The following is an 8,424-nucleotide window of genomic DNA, read 5'->3' on the forward strand; positions in this document are numbered from 1 at the left end:
CATTGTTTTAATTAAGTCACGAAAAGTTCTCTTGAAACATTCTTTTATCCCTGGCTAAGGTTTTGTTTGTGTTCATTTGTATAGTGTTTATTCACCATTTGTTTTTTTTTTTGCCTTTCATGTTTTGTGGTGTGGACTACCCGTCTTCAGTGCTTCGCTTGTCGAACTGCCCCATTACGTGGTTATGCTTTCGCTCTCTCTCCCTTTACCTGGAGTGCGTTTTTTGGGCAGCGGGGCAGAGAGTATCGGCTCCCCAACAGAGGAGGTCTTGCAGCACTTTTTCACGGCTTAATTATCGGAAGATATTTGTTCCTGATCCTGCAGCTACCATTGAATTTGAGAGGCTCCTGCTAATTCATTTTAGTCTCACTTATATAAGCATTGCTGTTGCTTTTGTGCTGCTGCTTGCCACTGCTGCTGGCTGTTGCCGTGTTTGACCTCCTGGAGTCGTCAGGAGGCCTTCTAGTGGCGAAGAACGGTAAGCGGAACCGATATGTTCTTCCCACCCCCAGTCTGCTTACAGTAAATATACAATTTACGTTTGCCCTGGTGATCCCCTCGGTGCAAGAACAACCCCCTAGTGATCCGGAAGTAGGACAATCGCTGTTGATGCGTTATACTAATCTTTGATTACGAATTCGGTGTGGTCTTTGAACATATGCAAGAATTCTTCAGCTATTTCTTCATCACCTCTTCAGTGTAGTTTTATCGTCAATTTAGGACATATTATTATAAGGTGTATTATGATTAATAATTATTGTGAAATTGATTAGGTTTAAGGTTTACTTCACTCTGCAACTCCAACTGTTGTATGCTAGGGAAAGTGTGTTTTTTCTGCCTCCTACACCTTTCTTTCTCTTCGACTGAGGTATAAAAGTTAGGTAGGCGCGTGATGGTTCGAGTGTTATTATTGTAAAGTAGCGTATGTGTTTTTCCAGTTTCTAAGAAAGCTTTTCGAGGACTACTTTTTGTAATTTAAGACTATTTTTGTTAATTAAATTTATTGTTAAGTTTGATTCAGTGTTTTTTGTATCCCTCTTTGAGAGTTATTTTGCTTTGTGAATTTTGTGTCACTGCTGGTTCTTGCCTGGTATTTTTGGCACTGAGCCAGTCTGGAAAAAGAACCCTGGATGAATATAATCAATCTTAAGTTCATTACATAATTTGGCGACCTTGCCAGGATCCAGTTTAGCGGCATAATTTTCAACTGTAAACGGCTCTCGGAGAGATGATCAAGCCACTGAACGTATTTAGAGTGATTATTTCTATTTAATTAATTCAGGATGCATTATTTAGAGAGTTAAGAAGCTGAGGTAGCAAACTTTTTGGCTAGTCCTAACTGGGAAGAGGATCTGTTTGAACTAAAAAGGGATCAATTGTGGTTGATTGCAGAGTTCTTGGATTTAAGTTTGGCCACTGAGGTTAAGAAGGGACCGTTGTTATTTGAGGTCTTGAAGGCCGCGAGGATATATAGAGAGACTCTTGATAGGAAGGATGTACTGGAAAGTAGTAGGCTGGATGAGAGTAAGCCTGGGGAGATAGAGGAATTGGAAGGTGGAAGTAAAGAAAATCCTATTGATAGTGGTGATGACCATTTGGAAATTTTGAAATAAAAAACCAAGATGAAGGAACTGGAGTTTAAAGCTCTCCAACTTAGAGCCGATGAAAGGGCAAAAGAAAGAGAGCATGAAATTGAGGTGCTTAAATTACAGATTAGTTGATCAGGGAAAGAATGGTAGTTTATAATAATTCTAGTGTTGATGAAACAAGGTTTAATATGTTCGCTGCGTTATAACTGGTACCACACTTTTCTGAGGAGGAGGTTAATGAGTTTTTTGTGTCATTTGAGAAAATTGCTAAGAAGCTTGCTTGGCCAAAGGATATGTGGACAACATTAGTTCAGTGTCGTTTGGTGGGCAAAGCTCAAAGGGTCTATAATAATCTTAGTGACGATCTCTCCACGGATTACGACACCGTAAAAAGTATTGTGTTGAAAGCTTATGATTTGGTGCCTGAAGCATACAGGCAGAAGTTTCGTAATCTGCGGAAGGATCTTGACGTCACCTATGTTGAGTTTGCTAGAAAGAAAGTTCAGTTTCTCGATGACTGGCTGAAATCAAAAGAAGTAGACAATTTTGTTAAACTGAAAGAGCTCCTTCTGGCAGAGGAATTTAAGAGGAACGTGAGTCGTGACTTGCGAATTCATTTGGAGGAGTTGAAGCTCGACTCCATTCAGGAAATAGCAGTTGCTTCCGACGAGTATGCACTTACCCATCGAGAGGAACCCCTTAGGAAAAGGATTAATCAGGATAGGTTCTCCCCCCATGAATATAATACACGTAGTAATAATCGTCAGTCTTCTAGAGGAACGTTAAGGTCAAATAATGACGAGTCAGTAAAACTATCTAATCAAGACAGAATCGTAAGCGGCTCGCGTAGTTTCGTAAACAGTCGTAGATCGGTTAACGGTGGTAGTAGCAGTGGTAGAAATTTTGGTAGTAGTAGTAGTAGTAGTGTGAAGTGTTATTGGTGCCACAAGACGGGGCACGTAAAGGCTAATTGTTACGGTTGGAAAAACTTTCAGGAGAGGAGGTCTAATCCAGTAAACATTGTTGTAGCTGAAAAAACAGAAAACTTAAAGCAAAGTATGGAACAGGAAAAGTGACTAAAATTTAAGAGGTATATTTCTGACGGGTCTGTGGTTTGTTTTTTTGGCAACAATGAAAAACAAAAACAAAGGTTTGTTTAAAGGTATTACGGGACTCTGGAGCAGCACAGTCTCTCATATTAAAAACTGCTGTTCCAAAGGATTTTGTATTTTCCAACGATGAATTTGTGGTTTTGGGTGGTTTCCCAAACTCTATTACGTCTTGTCCTTTAGAGAAGTTTAATATTCACACCAAGTATTTTAAAGGGACTGCTAAACTGGCTGTGGTAGACAGTTTGCCAGTTCCTGGTATTCACCTCCTCTTAGGGAATGATTTGGCTGAAGGTGAAGGTGCAATTGATAATATATGTCCAATTTTGACTCTCCTGAATGTGACTTGTGAAGGCGATGATATATTAACTAATTTTTATAAGCCTGTCTCTGTAGTAACCCGATCTAGAGCTCGGGAGATGGATCTCGAGGATGTTGACTTAGATTTATATCAAGTAGACAGACAAATGACTGACATGAGGACTGGTAGTAGTAATAATAAAGTCATTAATTGGGAAGACGTAAACTGGGACGCTAAGGCGTTCAAAATGGCACAGAGTAAGGAGTTTTCTAATTTAGAACTCGGCAATCCCGAGGATTTGACGAAACCAGTATTCGTCAAAGAGAGAGGTTTGCTCTACAGGTTGAGCAGGTCGGCTAATGCTCATGCCCACCAGGTAGAGTCGTGCAGACAATTGGTTGTCCCGGAAAGGTATCGGAATAAATTGATGTATTTAGCACATGAAAATGATTTGTCGGGACATTTTGGTGTTAGGAAAACCTTTCAGAAGGTTGCTGAACATTTCTTTTGGCCTGGGATGCGTCAGGACATTAAGAGACACGTATTATCTTGTGATGTGTGCCAGTTGGTGGGGAAACCTAACCAGAAAATACCCAAGGCTCCCTTAATTCCTATACCCTCCGTGGGCGAACCCTTTCGTGAAGTGATAATTGACGTAGTGGGTCCCCTGCCGCGGACGCGCGGTGGGAATGAATATATATTGTCTATTGTTGATAGAATGTCTCGCTTCCCTGAGGCTATCCCATTGAGGAGTATACGGTCCGAAAAGTGGGTTTGAAGTTGTTGGTTGTTTCTTTACGCAGATTTTGGTTTTTCCTAAGGTAATTCAGAGTGACTGTGGCGCTAATTTCACGAGTAGGTATTTTGAAAAGAAAATGAATGAGTTTGGTATTAAACACGTGAAGTCTGCACCGTATCACCCGGAAAGCCAAGGCCAGGTGGAAAGGTTCCACCAAACCTTGAAGTCTATGTTGAAGAAATTTTGTTTAGAGACTGGGAATGATTGGGATAAGGAATTACCTTATGCATTGTTTGCAATACGATCGATCCCCAATGAGTCAGTGGGTCTCTCTCCTTTCCAGCTTATTTTTGGTCACTGTGTTCGAGGCCCATTAGATGTAGTGAGAGAACACTGGGAGGGAGAGACTCCCGAAATTAATGTATTGGATTATTTTTCAGATTTGCAGGAGAAATTGCTTAGAGCACGGTCTTTTGCTCAGGAACATTTGGCGAAAGCCCAGGCCTCGATGAAATTGTAGTATGACGTTAAAACACGAGATAGGCTATTTAATGTAGGTGACAAGGTGTTGGTTTTACTTCCTATGCCTGGCAATCCCCTGAAAGCGGAATTCTCAGGTCCGTGGAAGGTTCCGAAGAAAATTAACAATGTAAATTACCTGATTGAAACTCCTGATAGGAGAAGAAAAACCCGTATTTGCCATGTTAATATGATAAAATCTTTTATTGACAGGTCTGTAGAAGAATCTGTAGTACCTATATCTGTAGTTAGTGTAGAAAATGAACAGTTTATGGGCGATAAATTTGCTGTTAGCCCAAGTGGTTTGGAAAATAATTCTGATGTTTTAAATAATCTGAATACTAAATTTCAACACTTAGATGCAGAAAAAGCTGCACCTCTAATTAACTTAATTAACGAATATAAGGATCTCTTTCAGGATGCACCTGGTAGGACCCATATTTTACAACATGACGTTGACGTTGGGGAGGCTCAGCCTATTAAGCAATGTCCATATAGACTGAACCCCCTCAAGAGAGAAATAGTCAGGAAGGAAGTTAAATACATGCTAGACCATAACCTCATTAAACCGAGCTGCAGTCCTTGGAGCTCCCCTGTAGTTTTGGTTAAGAAGGAGGATGGTCAGCCTAGGATGTGTTTTGACTACCGCAAGGTCAACTCTGTAACAAAAACGGACTCGTTCCCTTTGCCCAGGGTGGAAGACTGTATAGATAGAGTGGGATCTGCCCGTTATATTAGTAAATTTGACCTGTTAAAAGGATATTGGCAGGTCGGTCTTACACCCCGGGCAAGGAAAATATCGGCCTTTGTGACGGGTGACGGCCTCTATGAATGTGAGGTGATGCCTTTTGGCATGAAGAATGCCGCCGCTACCTTCCAGAGGCTGATGAACTTCATTACATGTGAACTGGAGGGTTGTGTGGTTTATATTGACGACCTTGTGATTTACAGTGATGATTGGGAAACTCATCTTAAGAGGATAAGAGCGCTGTTCGAGGTGCTGAGGAAGGCTGGTCTGGTGATAAATTTAAAGAAGAGTGATTTTGCTCAAGCGAAAGTGGTTTATTTAGGACATGAAATTGGCTTGGGTAAGATCGCTCCTAAGAGAGCGAATGTTGAGGCAGTTACAACCTTCCCAGCTCCTCGAAACAAGAGAGGTATTCGTAGATTTTTGGGTCTAGTTGGTTATTATAGAAAGTTTATTAAGAATTTTTCTGACCTTGCTAATCCCTTAACAAATTTGTTAAAGAAAGATGTAAAATTTATGTGGAATAACGAGTGTCAGGATGCATTGAAAAATTGAAAGGTATTTCAAAAAACCTATCCTTTGTTACGTTCTCCCGATTTTTCCTTGCCTTTTTGTTTTTTTGGCTACAGATGCCATTTGACACAGGTTTAGGTGCTGTCTTGCTACAGGAGGGTGAAAATGGCACCTCGCATCCAGTCGCCTACTTTTCCAAGAAGTTGTTACCGACAGAGAGACGTTACTCAACAATTGAGAAAGAAGCTTTATGCTTAGTGAAAGCCATCATACATTTTGAAGTGTATTTATCTTCCTCAGTATGTCCAATAAAGGTCTTTACAGATCATAATCCCTTAATTTTTATTAATAAATTTAAAGATAAAAATCAGCGTATTTTGCGCTGGAGTCTTTTACTCCAAGAATATAACCTTTCTATGTGTCACATGGCTGGAAAAGACAACGTAGTCCCTGATGTTCTTTCCAGGACATTCGGTAATGAAAAGGATGTTGTGGCTATCCAAGAGTAGTTGTGTAAGGGTAAAGGACTCTGCATCAATCCCATTTGAGCAATTGTTTTTTTTTTTTTTTTTCTCGTCAGGTGTTGGGAAGATTTCTTAATATAAGTTTGAGGTTCATATTATTTACATATAATCTTAAGAGTTGATATTAGTAATGTTTAAGGATAGTGGTTTTGGGTTTTTGAAATATTTGTTTTTGATATCTTCATTTACTTTTGTAAGACTTAAATGAAAATTTTACTAGATATTTTTTTTCCTATTTTGCTTTTAAAGCACAATGCTCATATTTTTCTTGCATTACAAATTACTAGTTTAATATTGGCTAGGAGTTACCTTTCTAAAAAAAAAATAAATTATTTTTTTTTCCTTGTCCCAGGGAGCTGTAATCCATAATTACTTTAAATATTTTGTTCGTGGTCTATGTCATTTGTTTTAATTAAGTCACGAAAAGTTCTCTTGAAACATTCTTTTATCCCCGGCCAAGGTTTTGTTTGTGTTCATTTGTATAGTGTTTATTCACCATATTTTTTTTTGCCTTTCATGTTTTGTGGAGCGGACTACCCGTCTTCAGTGCTTCGCTTGTCGAACTGCCCCATTACGTGGTTATGCTTTCGCTCTCTCTCCCTTTACCTGGAGTGCGTTTTTGGGCAGCGGGGTAGAGAGTATCGGCTCCCCAACAGAGGAGGTCTTGCAGCACTTTTTCACGGCTTAATTATCGGAAGATATTTGTTCCTGATCCTGCAGCTACCATTGAATTTGAGAGGCTCCTGCTAATTAATTTTAGCCTCACTTATATAAGCATTGCTGTTGCTTTTGTGCTGCTGCTTGCCACTGCTGCTGGCTGTTGCCGTGTGTTTGACCTCCTGGAGTCGTCAGGAGGCCTTCTAGTGGCGAAGAACGGTAAGCGGACCGTATATGTTCTTCCCCCGTCTGCTTACATAATATACAATTTACGTTGCCCTGGTGATCCCCTCGGTGCAAGAACACCCCTAGTGATCCGGAAGTAGGACAATTGCTGTTGATGCGTTATACTAATCTTTGATTACGAATTCGGTGTGGTCTTTGAACATAAGCAAGAATTCTTCAGCTATTTCTTCATCACCTCTTCAGTGTAGTTTTATCGTCAATTTAGGACATATTATTATAAGGTGTATTATGATTAATAATTATTGAGAAATTGATTAGGTGTAAGGTTTACTTCACTCTGCAACTCCAACTGTTGTATGCTAGGGAAAGTGTGTTTTTTCTGCCTCCTACACCTTTCTTTCTCTTCGACTGAGGTATAAAAGTTAGGTAGGCGCGTGATGGTTTGAGTGTTATTATTGTAAAGTAGCGTATGTGTTTTTCCAGTTCCATAAGAAAGCTGTTCCGGAGGACTACTTTTTGTAATTTAAGACTATTTTTGGTTAAATTAAATTTTATTTGCTTGAGTTTGATTCCAGTGTTTTTTTGTTATCCCTCTTTGAGAGTTATTTTGCTTTGTGAATTTTGTGTCGCTGCTGGTTCCTGCCTGGTATTTTTGGCACTGAGCCAGTCTGGAAAAAGAACCCTGGATGAATATAATCAATCTAAAGTTCATTACAATATATATATATATATATATATATATATATATATATATATATATATATATATATATATATATATATATATATATATATATATATATATATATATATATATATATATATATATATATATATATATCGCAATGCAACGTCCCAGCCTTAACATCCAACGTGAGGCAGACCGATCCTTGCCCTCGTGTAGGAGGCAGTCCTTCAACCGCGTGGGACAAAGCCCCCACACGCGGACAGGAGCGCACACTGACTTTCAGTGAATTAGACATATATGTAATTAATATATATTTATGTATAATGTGCATATAATAACTTACTTTCAACTTTTTTATTTAATTTCTGTTGTTAACATATTTATTTATTTGGTCTTTTTAGTGTTTCACTATAGTCTTTTTGTAAATACTTAAAAACTAGGTATCTGGCAATTGTACTACCTTTCCGTCCTCATGACGTCACAAAACGCATGTAGGCTCATATTTTGTATCAGTACGCTTGAAACGTCAATACGTATAGGTTGACGAAACAGCTGTCGCGTGTAAAAATACTGGAGTAAATGGAAGAACCCCATTATGTGTCCATTAGTAACCTGAACAATGAAGTAAAGAAAATAATTAGAAAATATGAAGCAATTTCAAAAAAGCTGGTTAACAGTGAGAAAGCCATTCTATTCAATGAATGTTGTATCCGTGAAAAATTGTGCCCTAGAAGTATATAATATATATATATATATATATATATATATATATATATATATAATATATATATATATATATATATATATATATATATATATATATACTGGACGAGCATATAGAAGCATGCATGA

This window comes from Macrobrachium nipponense, chromosome 18 (genome assembly GCF_015104395.2).
Source record: "Macrobrachium nipponense isolate FS-2020 chromosome 18, ASM1510439v2, whole genome shotgun sequence".
NCBI classification, from domain to species: Eukaryota; Metazoa; Arthropoda; class Malacostraca; order Decapoda; family Palaemonidae; genus Macrobrachium; species Macrobrachium nipponense.